This window comes from Schistocerca piceifrons, chromosome 3, assembly GCF_021461385.2.
Source record: "Schistocerca piceifrons isolate TAMUIC-IGC-003096 chromosome 3, iqSchPice1.1, whole genome shotgun sequence".
Lineage (NCBI taxonomy): Eukaryota > Metazoa > Arthropoda > Insecta > Orthoptera > Acrididae > Schistocerca > Schistocerca piceifrons.
In genome coordinates this window covers 182375776-182389295 of record NC_060140.1, presented here as the reverse complement: position 1 = coordinate 182389295, position 13520 = coordinate 182375776, and the positions used below count along the sequence as shown (strand labels likewise).

At 43.4% G+C, this 13520-nt stretch overlaps 1 protein-coding gene and 1 pseudogene across 1 annotated transcript in view; both read left to right on the top strand.

Annotated features, from left to right (window-relative positions):
* The window catches only part of LOC124788497, a 92512-nt gene that overhangs the window by 63422 nt on the left and 15570 nt on the right, over nt 1-13520 (top strand). The window lies entirely within an intron of this gene.
* Nucleotides 1197-1314, top strand: LOC124790276 (annotated as a pseudogene).

Sequence of the window (13520 nt, the reverse complement as noted above, 5' to 3'; positions counted from 1 at the left end):
TGCTCCTTTTTCTTTTACGTTTCGTAATTCACATGTTGCAAAAATTCTGCTACTGGGTAGGAACAGTGATCAAGTACGAATGACCTTAGGGTTTTAATAAAATGTTTGAATGGTGAAATGATGCTTATATTATGTGGAGAACTACTACTAATTTGTATCACACTGTTTGTAATAGAACTTTTATAAGCCTTTGTCCTTATCTATTGGACATGGTACTTTCCTTTTCGTCTTAAAACGTGTACATGGATATTGAAGTTTTTATTTGTGTATATTACATACAGAGCAACGTGACTAGCGTATGGGCAATAGAGCAAATGTGCTTTTTAATAGAGCTAACGTGGGAATTTTACGCGTGCCCGTTGAGTTCAAATTCAAATGGCACTGAGCACTATGGGACTTAACATCTGAGGTCGTCAGTCCCCTAGAACTTAGAACTACTTAAACCTAACTAACCTAAGCACATCACACACATCCATGCCCGAGGCACGATTCGAACCTGCGACCGTATCGGTCGCGCGGTTCCAGACTGTAGCGCGTAGAACCGCTCGGTCACTCCGGCCGGCTGCCCGTTGAGGAAACAGTGTGATTTGCGAACTAGAACATCCCACAACTGCCGCTGGAGTGTGTTGCGATCGCGTATACCACGTTGGAGCCCACGTACCGTATGCACAAGTCGCCTCGTTCCTGAGCGTTCAGCAGCACGTTGAACTCAACACGCTCAATGTTGATGTTCGACAGCACGGTCCGTGTGCCGACGGCTTTAGTATCACAAGGACTGAATGCACCCCGCTTGCCAGCAGCGCTCGGCAGACCGGATGGTCACCCGTCCAAGTGCTAGCCCAGCCCAACAACGCATAACTTCGGTAATCTGTAACCACTGCGGAAAGACCGTTACATGAATCATATAGGGACTGTTTACTGACCAGTATCTAGTGTTTGAGGAGTTCACGTCCTCTCAGGTGGAACTACGCTTCATCACTCGTTAAACACAGCAGCGGATCCAACATTCCACGCTCAGTTGCTGGACATGGCCACACACAGTAATTCACACGTTTTGCCTTATCTTCCTCCTTCAGTTTCTGGACGCATGTCATTTTGTAAGGCCTTCATCCCTATATGGTGTAAAACACTCTGACAAGACCTACGCTAAATGTTCACTTGTTGCGACAATTTACGTGCCTACTTTCTTGGCCTCTGCTAACGGCAATGCCGCATTGGTAACACCGGTTCCCGTCAGATCACCGAAGTCAAGCGCTGTCGGGTTGGGCTAGCACTTGGATGGGTGACCGTCCGGTCTGCCGAGCGCTGTTGGCAAGCGGGGTGCACTCAGCCCTTGTGAGGCAAACTGAGGAGCTACTTGATTGAGAAGTAGCGGCTCCGGTCTCGTAAACTGACATACGGCCGGGAGAGCGGTGTGCTGATCACATGCGCCTCTACATCCGCATTCAGTGGCGCTTGTGGGCTGAAGATGACACGGCGGCCGTTCGGTAACGTTGAGCCTTCATGGCTTGTTCTGACTGAGTTTTTTTTTTTTTTAATGTTTTGTTTTCGGCCTCTAGATCATTCGCGCTCGAATATCCGCGACCACAGCACCTACACGACCGGACGGAGCTCGAACTGACCCTTGAGCACGCCTCTTTGTCACCAGTTCCATTATACTGCCCTTTGCTAGTATGGAAACGCCAAGAAACTACTTTGTGAAAAAGTGCCGCGTCTCCTTAGATGTACCGTTAGAGACTTACACTTCCAGTATTGTGATTAGCTCCTGAGGAGGATGCATCTCGCTGAGATATTTGCTTCACATGTGTTAAATAAGTCGCAACAGCTATCGTACTGACAATACGAAACGTAGTCGCGACAACTTCCAAATAATAGATGACAATTGGCAAGCAACAATGAGCAGTATAGTATTCAGGGACGGTTTTTCGTGAACCACCCCGTACATCCATACTCTGCAAACCACTGTGAAATCCATGGCAGACGGAACTTCTCATTGTACCAGTCATTACTGCTTCTTCCCGTTCTATTCACATGTGGAGCGTGGGAAGACTGACTCTTGAAATTGACCTGATCCTGTCGTAATGATTTCCAAGGGAGCGATAGTTACGGGGTTGCATATTCGTAGAGCCATCATTTAAATCCAGTTCTTGACAATTTGTAAGTAGGCTTACTCGGGATACTTTGCATCCATTTTCAAATGGGTGCCAGTTCATTTTGTTCATATCTCTATGACACTCTCCCTTGCGTCAAACAATCCTAGGATCCTTCTCTGTATACGTTCAATATCCCCTGTTAGTCCTTATTTATACTGGAGGAACGTGAGCAATATTCTAGGCCGAGGGAATCCATTTCTATTATTTTAAATAATGACACTATTTGGAATAACTGTAGTTGTTGGGATAAGGGTAGCTTAGCCCGAACGACGTGAAATAATAATCATGAATTTATGGTATATCCTTGTACATAAATTCCTATGCACATAATTTTGAACAATATAGTTTATAAGGCATTGCAGAACCTCGGTGTAAACGATATTTGATGTAAGAACGTAATCTTCGTGTACTTTTTGGTTTTCATTTTCTTTAAGGGATGCAAAAATGTTAGTTTATTTAGTTATCCTTGAAAACGCTACATACAGCTGCCATTGAGTAAAGACTGGGTTTGATAAATGCAACCCTGCTGTCTGAAGCGGTAGTCCCTGCGACGTGTTACAGTGACCGCAAACGCAGTTTTCATGGGTAACTGCCTCTTCGTCAATCGAAAAGGCGGGCTTGGATCAAATGGTGTTACGTTTATCCGTAGTATTAAAACAGTTTTGCCGGTGTCAATAAATAGGGGATCCGTGCGAAACTTCCGCACTCTGTAGTTGTAAATAACAACAGTATTTGGAATAAGTATTGTCCTTCAGATAAGGGTAGTATGACAATGATAAATGTGTTTGTCGTGTTTAGAAAAGCCAACTTGTACGACGGGCAGAGATAACAGAATACAGCATTGGTCACGGTTATTGTCTGTGACAATGCTGTATACAAATTATCCAACTAATAAGTTCTTCAAATCAAATAAAATGGTATTTTTAATAAGTTAATATGAAAAGGAACTCTATTATTCGTGGTTAATAAGTCAGATTCGTAAAATACAGGTATCAAGCTTGGCATCCATGATACTCTTTTGCCTGTGATAGTTAAAAGTCTTCTTTATGTTAAAATTTTTGGCAGATAGTAGGTTTAGAGCAAAATGCGATATACAATATCAGAAGCCGGTTAAATAAGCTTTCTAACGATTCCTCATTCACTTATGTACGATTAATATGTATTGAGAAGAAGGGGATGTTGATTTGAGAAATAATATATATGATGAATGACGATGGTAGGACTCACGGTTGATTTGTAAGCAATCTCCTTTGTCAAATTGTAAGGTGTCAGGCAAATCCAACACCTTCCATGAAAACCCTGACATGATAAGCAAATCCAGTAGCTCCGAATAAATCGTGACATTAAATTAACCAAAGTAATACGAGTAACAAGTGAGCAAATGGAATACCACAGACTAACACAAGAATGACTAAATGCATGTCATACCTTCCCACCGTAAGACAGACGCAGTTCCGAGGGGAGAAACGAGAACAGAAGCCGAGAGCAGAACCGTGTTAAGTTCGAAGGCCCTACGATAAGGGACGGAGACCCACGTCGCCAGCTAACCACCAGGACCACCCCCCAGCCCATGTTAAAAGCTAGAGCCCTCCCGAAGAACAGTATAGATCTTATGATAACACTAAAAGGGCCACACCAGCCGCAAGTTTTAGCGTGAGACTTTTTCGCGTCTCTGTTACGTTGCAAACGTTAAAAACATTGCCCCACCACGAAAAGTAACCGCCAGGACTACCCCCCAGCCCATGTTAAAAGATAGAGCCCTCCAGAAGAACAGTATAGATCTTACGATAACACTAAAAGGGCCACACCAGCTGCAAGTTTTAGCGTGAGACTTTTTCGCGTCTCTGTTACGTTGCAAACTTTAAAAACATTGCCCCACCACGAAAAGTATAACGTTTCTCATTGGATAGACAGAATTTTTGTAGGTGGAGCTTAAGGTTAACATTGAGACCCTGATTAGTCAGATGAAAACACAGCCAGACAGTTTTTTTTTTTTTAAACCAACTTCGGTCAATTGTAGTAAGGAGAAGTTAGGACAGAGTTGCTTCCGAGACGGCGAGGTGAGCGGAGCTGTGCTGGCCGCCACCCCCTGGCGAACGCCGACAAGGTAATGAACGCATGCGATGCCGCATAACAGCGCATAAAGCTTCACTCAGAACTGCAGAAGTCTCATCTGTTACACCCCCGTTTTGCGTAATACTAGTGTCGATCGTCAATTGAAGCTCATGTTATTCATATTTGCTACGTAAGTTAAAATCTGAAATGCGATGATTTTTCTGTTATATAATTATTGAGAAGCCACATCAGCCACTGTAATTTACGACAAGTTAGATAAGTAATTAAAGATAATTGAGGGTCACTATAGACGATTTTGATAGTTTTCTCTTTTGTGAAACTTAATTTAAACCTAGATTATAGATGTGATATGGCATAGGTCATCCTTTGATCCATTGTAGAACTTGGAAACCCATTCAGGGAATATTCGTTCACATTTCTGTTGAACGCAGTTGGTTTTTAGCATCCTGTATTAAAACATTACTTTTATCAACAGTGCAATTTATAAATAATGTTTTGTGAGTGGAATAAAATTTCCAATGGTAAACTTAACCGCTTTTTCGACGTTATTTTACCAGCTAACTAAAAATAGGAAAGCCTTGAACCCCTTCCACTAAATTTAGTTAGTATTAAGATTCTTTTACAGGGAGTGCAGTGGAGCTGACGCTGAAACCATTAGGTATTTGGTTATATCATCGCTAGTCTCACTGAACTCTTCTGAACTCTACATGTCATGTGTGGTCCTTACCAGCAACAGGTCCCAGGTTCAAACTAGTCAATTCCCTAAAAAACACGCTCAGAGCGTCGTTGCGCGAAAGTGGTAGGGAGACACGACATAGAACAACATACACCACGCACAATGTTAGAGAATGGTTCAAATGGCTCTGAGCACTATGGGACTTAATATGTGAGGTCGTCAGTCCCATAGAACTTAGAACTACTTAAACCTAACTAACCTAAGGACATCACACACATCCATGCCCGAGGCAGAATTCGAACCTGCGACCGTAGCGGTCGCGCGGTCCCAGACTGTAGCGGCTAGAACCGCTCGGCCACTCCGGCCGGCTCTCCTTTGTAGACTGATTGCATTTCCCTACTATTCTATCAATAAACCGAAGAGTGCCACCTGCTTCACCCACGACTGAACCTATGTGATCGTTCCATTTCATATGCCTACGAAGTGTCACATCCAGGTAATTGTATGAGCTGACCAGTTTCAACTGTGAGTCGTCAATACTGTTAGTCATACAACGTTCTTTCGTTTTCTGAAACGCTGAGTTTTGCTTTTGTGAACATCTAAAGCAAGTCGCCACTCTTTGCACCATTTTCTGCAGGTTTCCTCAAACAGTCCTTCATTATAGATAATACATCATCTGCGAAAAGTTTGAGGTTCCTATTAATATTGTCTGCAAGGTCATTGATATGCAATATGCAACATGAACAACAGGGATCCCAGCACACTTTTCTAGGACACTCCCGAAGTTTTTCTTCGTATGTCAGTGACTCTCCATCCAAGATATTGTGCTACGTCCACCCCCTAAGAAATAACAAAATATCTCAGTTGAGTCAGAAATTTCGATTGGTATCCCAGAAGACATACTTTTTATAAATCGATCGATTTTACTCTAAAAAAACATAAAAAACAGCTTCGCATACACTAGGCTTTCCTATTTATGTGGAACATGTTGTCCCAGAATTAAAGTCCGCAGCTCGTGGTCGATCGGTAGCGTTCTCGCTTCCCGCGCCCGGGTTCCCGGGTTCGATTCCCGGCGGGGTCAGGGATTTTCTCTGCCTCGTGATGACTGGGTGTTGTGTGCTTTCCTTAGGTTAGTTAGGTTTAAGTAGTTCTAAGTTCTAGGGGACTGATGACCATAGCTGTTAAGTCCTATAGTGCTCAGAGCCATTTGAACCCAGAATTAAATAAAAAATAGTTCCTATGCCCCATTTCTGAACAAGGCTTTAGGGAGATTTCCTTCTGTTCTACGGGAAATGCCGGAACCGGAAATATCCTTCCAAATATTCTCAATTGAGAATCCCCTCTGCTTCACATCTACCCGTCGTATTTGGCTGACAAATCCGTGACTGTACGATGGGTCAATACTCTAGCATAGAGACTGAAAAAAATCTGCTTTTCCTCTTGTTAAAAATGAAAAATATGGATATGAAATAACGTAAAATAGACTGAAATTCCCATTTCCGACTAAGCATTTAGAGATTTTTCTCTTGAATACCAGGTGAATAACGGAACTGGAAATCCCATGTCTGTTGTTCCTAAGTGAGGCCCCCTCTCCTCAACTGCAATTATGCTGGGATATGTGGCAGACAAAGACAGCAAACTAGATTCGCGGGAACCGAATGAAGCGGGGCCTGTTGTTAAAAGAGCAGCAGTCAGCAGAGTGGGTCGGTCAGGAAACCCCAGTGACTTAGAACATGGGCTAGTCACTGGGTGTCATCTGAGTAACCAAACCATAAGTAGCGTATCAACCCTTCAAAATCTGCCGAAGTCGACTGTTGGTGATGTGATTGTGAGGTGGAAACGCGAAGGAACAAACACGGCTAAACCAATATCAGGTAGACCACACGTATAGGCTAATCGGCACCATCGACCATCGCGGAGAGTGGATCGCATGAAATCGGCGGAAGGAATCACCCGTGAGATCCAAAGTGCTATCAGCAGTCCAGCTAGCACAGTGAACGTGCGTAGGGAGTTAAAAGAAATGTGGTACAATGGTCGAGCAGCTGTCGTGAGCGACACATGTCTATAATCAGTGCTAAGCGATTCCCGAGGATGTGTAAACAGTGACGCCACTTGGCAGTTTATGACCGGAAACGGGTGATTTAGATCGATAAATCACGCTGTAGCCTGTGGCAAACTGATGGGGTACGAGTTTGCCGGTTGTCTGGAGAATGTTTCCTGCCATCATGTGTAGTGCGAACAGTGATGTGCGGAGGAGACAGTGTTACGGTATGGGGGAGTTGCATTTAAGAAAACACAAAACGCAATACTATACAAACATGTTTCACAGCACTGCCTATTGCGTACAGTATACGAAGTTCGAAGACGATGATTTTTTGTATCAGAATGACAAGAACTCTCTCAGAAAGCAACATCTGCGAAACAGCCGTTTGTGTCCAATATCATACCTAAAATGGACTAGTCTCTCCTGACTCTCTATCTGAACGCGACGGAACACCTTTGTGTTGCTCGAACAGTCCACGGGTGCACTGCCGGTCCATAGTGTCAAACGGGCACAATATTTCGGCGATCAGACATGTCGCCATCATCAGGAGCGCTGACGAACTGCCTATCGTACATATCACATTGCTGAAGTGTATAACAGAGATATGGGAGCTTCCTATTTTATCTCTACAATGCCTCATATTTTAAGGACTAATAATCATCGTAAAGTAGGTGAATATGAGTCTGTATGTATTTGGGCTAAAGGCGCAGGCAGCTGTAACAACGTTCGTATTCTAGGTGATTTGACTCACTATTATAGAAATTAATAAAGTTCCTGTCCTGTCCTTATATTCTTTCTATGAAAAAAATAATTACAGTTCGTCAGCGCACCTGACGATGGCAACATGTCTGATCACCGAAATATTGTGCCCGTTGGACGCTATGGACCGGCAGTACGCCCGTGGACTGTTCGAGCAAGAAATACGCCTGGAGAAGTTGAAGAATCATATCTTTGTGTTGAATTAGAACGTCGAGTTTTTTTCAGACTACAACGTCTTTAATTTCGGTTCTTGGGGAAAAATGGGCTGCATGTCATCCACAGCATTCAGACATCTCATGGAAAGTATTCCCCGCAGAGTTCAGCCGTCATAAAGGCGCAGAGTGGACGTATCCCAAATTAATGTCCGAAAAAATGTTCAAATGTGTGTGGAATCTTATGGGACTTAACTGCTAAGGTCATCAGTCCCTAAGCTTACACACTACTTAACTTAAATTATCCTAATGACAAACACACACACCCATGCCCGAGGGAGGACTCGAACCTCCGCCGGGACCAGCCGCGTAGACCATGACTGCAGTGCATTAGACCGCTCAGCCAATCCCGCGCGGCAAATTAATGTCCACTAATAAGTGTCCGGATGATTTTGATCAGATAGTGTGTATAAATACCGAGCCTCTGAGCAGGATAGTGTAGGATATATCGAAGTGATATTAGCTACCTTCTGTTCGATGCTGTTCGAGTAGTCGGTGAGGAAAATAATAGCCGTCTATATGCGCCAGTGCGCCCCATGATCTTATGTCATTTTCATGGTCCCTACACAAGATAAGCAGTAGGAGCAGAAGTAGTTTCACGTAATCTTCCTCGAATATTTACTTCGTATCTACCCAAAAGTGTTTGGTGTAAACAGCGTCGCCCATGTTCCAAAGATTGCCATTTAAATTCCCTGAATTTCTTCCTTGCACTATCATAATTACACGCTATATCCTACTCTTACGATTCTACCGGCTCATCACTCAGTGTCTACTGTCGTACCTACTTGATAAAGGACTCCAGACAATGGAACAGTGGTCTAGGGTCTGCCGCAAGGGTGTTCTGAATGAGGCTTCCTTCACAGATAGGGGTACTTTTTCAGCACCCATTTACTCTTCCTAGTACTTATTTTATGTGTTTGTCGTAATTCATGTAGCTCTCTATTGTTAGTATCATATAGTTAAACGATAGCGCCTGCTTCAAAAGTTTACCACTATTCCTATAATCGGATACTGTCACGTCATTTCTCTTTGTTGTGGTCATTGTTTAGCATCTCTCCGCTTTTACAAAGGGCTGTCATTCACCGATCACGTACAAATGCTGTCCAAATCCTGGCTTTATGTACGATCGTCCAGCGTCCATACTTCCCTGTAGTGAACAGCATAATCAGCGAATCATCCCTTTTATATACTGCGAAAGCTAGCAGTCCTGTTACGTTTCCTTGTGGCATACTCGACTCTACGTTTTTTCTTTAACGTAAGCCCTCTATTAAATGTAAGTGGATTTCTCAAAAATTCTTCGAACCATTCACGTATCTGTTAAGATACTCCGCAGGATCGTAACTGGATTATCAATGGACAGTGTAGTAGTCCATTGAACTCCATTTGGAATTCTTGGAAGATGGAATTTTTCTCTTTTTAGGTGTTCCAGAAGGAAACAACAGTTTTGGATGGGCCGATGCATATATCGGTCACCTACAGAGAGTAAAGTACCGCGCTCTCAAATTCGCATTATACACTTCTTACCTCACGATTTCCCGATTGCAGAACTCTATTTGGTAGCACGAATACCTCACCACCGGGAACGGTGTAAGCGATCACCTGGCGGTAGAAAGTCACAGAACCGACACTTCCGCAAGGTGAGCCCCAGGATGCAGCACAACAACGCCTCTAGCTGGCAATATCTGCTGACAAAGTAAAATTGTTCCTCCCAGCGTACTAACTTTTTCGAGTGTTTCAGATAGTCACCAGAGAATACCGTCTGTACATAAGCTGCAAACGCATAATCAACGAGAATATCTGAAAGAATAGCACAAAGGACTAAGCCTTCACAGAAGAATAAGCGGCAGGGATTTCTTTCAAGCCACGAGCAGTTTATGAATCTATGCTACAACAACATCACCACTCGGAGTAGCAGTATATCGCTGGGGAAGTGAGCTGTGGACTGAGATTCTTCGTTCCTGTTTCCACCAGGACTGTTCTTAATATACGACGCTGGACTTGCCAGGTACTAGACTGGTCTGGCAGTTACTGCTACTATCCGCACTTTCGAAGTCTGCATTTGTAGGCTGGTATTTCTGCATTCCCCGCAACTGACTGCATGGTATTAAATAAAGTGCTGTTTTTACGGACATAAAACAGCCTGTCTTTTCATTTCCATAGTCATGACGATGCAAAAATAGAGGAAGGGCAGGAGCATTTACGAGGTAGATACAAACATGCAAAATATAATCTTTCACGGTCGTAACTGTCGCAATCAATAAAATGTCCCGGACTATTAAGCCGTTGTCGAATGGATTTCACACTTAAACCCAACGTTTCGTCCTCACCCGCGGAAGACATTTTCACTGAAGATCGTAGCTTCTTTGAGTGACCGATTTACGCCCTGATAGTACTCAAGTACTGGAAGACAGAAGCGAATACCATGAAAAGCTGTACACAGAGGCTACAAAAATTTCAGTAGGGAGGAGGAGGGCGTGAAATTGAATGACATCTGAATTCCGTTGCTGAAGAAGATGTGTACCAGTCTTTCACCATGGGTGATCGCAACAGCGTCAGACGGCAGTCGACAACGGCCAATTGCGCTCTCCTATACAACACACGTGACTCCATTGCGCGGAAGCACGCGTAAACCGAATTTCGGTGCAGTCAGTAGAGAGCCAGGGCGTGAATGGGACACTCAAAAAAGCTACAATCCCTCTTGAAAATGTCTTCCATAGATGGGGAAGAAAAATTGTATTATAGTGTGAAATACATTCGATCACGGCATAATAGCTCGGAACATTTTATTAATCCAGGTCTCACTTGTCGCACTATGGAGAGAAAACAAAAGAAATCTTACTCGAATATTTCATTTCTCAGCAACACTGAAAGCAGTACGTGTACTATAACTGCATTTATTGTGGGCATTTTATACGATACTATTGCCTGTTTTTTTTTCCAAAAACTTACCTGAACTATGTACTTCCCTCTGCTGTCCTTAGCTTCCCTACGAGGGAAAAGCGGTGTGTTTCATATTACAATGTATTTCAGGAGGGATAGTGAATATTTTAGGAATAGTGGTATAGAGTAATTTGAATAAAACTTTCCATAAGACAAGTATCCAATTTTTATTCGTTACAGTGATTTAGCTCGTTGAAGAGATAAACTTCATTATGCTTGTTTGCACTCCAGTTTGAAATGGGCTTATTTACCGACTGTCATTTCTGAAGTCTGTTGTGACGCTGTGTTTGAATTAACGCAACTGAATCTTTGAATTGTGATTTAGATTTGTTGACGAGCTCTACTGTGTCATTTAACCATGTCCACACGTATCTACAAATTCTGAGTCCAGGTTTTGTAACGGGAAAGCTGCTGCTGTTTGTAGGGAATGCCGTAGATGACTTCCTAACCGAGTACCAGATTTAAACGTCTTGCTCGTGTTTTCACTAAACTGCGTAAGACTAGAGCGATGCCCATCAGTAATATTTCCTCTGAGTACATAAATGTGGATGAAGTAGAAGACATTATTCAGGTGATAGTACGTAGTCCTCGGACAAGCTCATGCAGAATTTCTACACGTGTCAGTGCTCCATAAGTAGTATGGTAACGTACTACCTGGTGTAGTTTGAATTTCAACCATGTGTTTAGTGCCATGAAGGATGTATATGTGTCCATGTCATGATCCACATCCATGACGTCACAAGCCCTACCCTGTTTCTCAGTGGCATCATCACTCTTATCGATAATGTCATCATCTTATCAATGCTATCATCATCATCAGGTAAGAGCTACATCCCTCCCTCTTTCCCTCACCACTCTTCCCTTCCTCAGCCAAACACAGTGTATTAAAAAATGAGGCAGCCAATGATAACATAGCGATAAAATTGTGCAAGTTTCATTTGAATTGTGTAAAAATGGCGTCAAGTTCAAAGATATGCAATATTTCTGAAAGTAGTTACTTAACCTTAACTTGTATGGTATCATGTTCAAAGATATCTGGTTTTGAATTGCTTTAATTGGCACCATCACTCTCTCACTCTCTCTCTCTCTCTCTCTCTCTCTCTCTCTCTCTCTCTCTCTCTCTCTCACACACACACACACACACACAGACACACACAAATTTTTAAGATATTTACTTTTTTCAAACACGCACTTTACATTTCTCAGGTACTCACATCATTAACAATTAAGTCAATCATCAGTATCATCAACATTTTTCATGCGATAGTGAACCCAAGCCAATGTATTCTCCTTATCCGAAAGTACATAACGTTAAGCATTCTGTGCAGATACACTTAGTCTGAGTTGTATAATATTACAAACTACATACACTAAAGCGCCAAAGAGACTGGCATAGGCATGCGTATTCAAATACAGAGAACAGTAAACAGCCAGAAGACGGCGATGCAGTCGGCAACGCCTAAATAACACAACAAGTGTCTGGCGCACTTGTTAGATCGGTTACTGCTGCTACAACAGCAGGTTATCAAAATTTAAATGAGTTTGAACGTGCTGTTATACACACATCAAAAACAGTTTTGCATCACCCCAGTTTCCAGAAATCCTGAAGATAGTCGTTGACTGTGAAAATTGTATCACAGACACAGTTCCTTTGACTATTCAGAGATGTCACTAAACTCGCCCAAAGATGTATACAACCATGCATGAGCAGCGCCTATTAGACGGAGGGGGTCCGACAGCCGATCAGTTCCAGCCATTCCACCAGGTAGTTCAACCATGCCTAGACGGCAATACCGCGGTTCCATCGCGTCCACATTGTTACTTTGTGCCAGGAAGGGCTCTCAACAAGGGAAGTATCCAGGCGTCTGTGCCTGAACCAAAGTGATGTTGTTCGGACATGGAGAAGATACAGAGAGACAAGAACTGTCGATGACATGCCTCGCTCAGACCGCTCAATGGCTACTACTGCAGTGGATGACCGCTACCTACGGATTATGGCTCGGAGGAACCCTGACAGCAACGCTACCATGTTGAATAATGCTTTTCGTGCAGCCACAGGACGAAGTGTTACGACTCAAACTGTGCGCAATAGGCTGCACGATGCACAACTTCATTCCCGACGTCCATGGCGAGGTCTATCTTTGCAACCACAACATCATGCAGCGTGATACAGATGGGCCCAAGAACATGCCGAATGAACCAGTCAGGATTGGCATTACATTCTCTTCACCGATGAATGTCATGTATGCCTTCAACCAAACAATCGTCGGAGACTTGTTTGGAGGCAACCAGGTAGGGCTGAACGCCTTAGACATACTGTCCAGCGAGTGCAGTAAGGTGGAGGTTCCCTGCTGTTTTGTGATGGCATTATGTGGGGCCGACGTACGCCGCTGGTAGTCATGGAAGTTGCCGTAACGGCTATATTATACGTGAATGCCATCCTCCGACCGATAGCGCAACCATATCGGCAGCATATTTGCGAGACATTCGTCTTCATGGACGACAATTCGCGCCTCAATCGTGTACATCTTGTGAATGACTTCATTCAGGATAACAACATCGCTCGACTAGAGTGGCCAGCATGTCCTCCAGACATGAACCCTATCGAACATGCCTGGGATGGATTGAAAAGGGCTGTTTATGGACGACGTGACCCACCA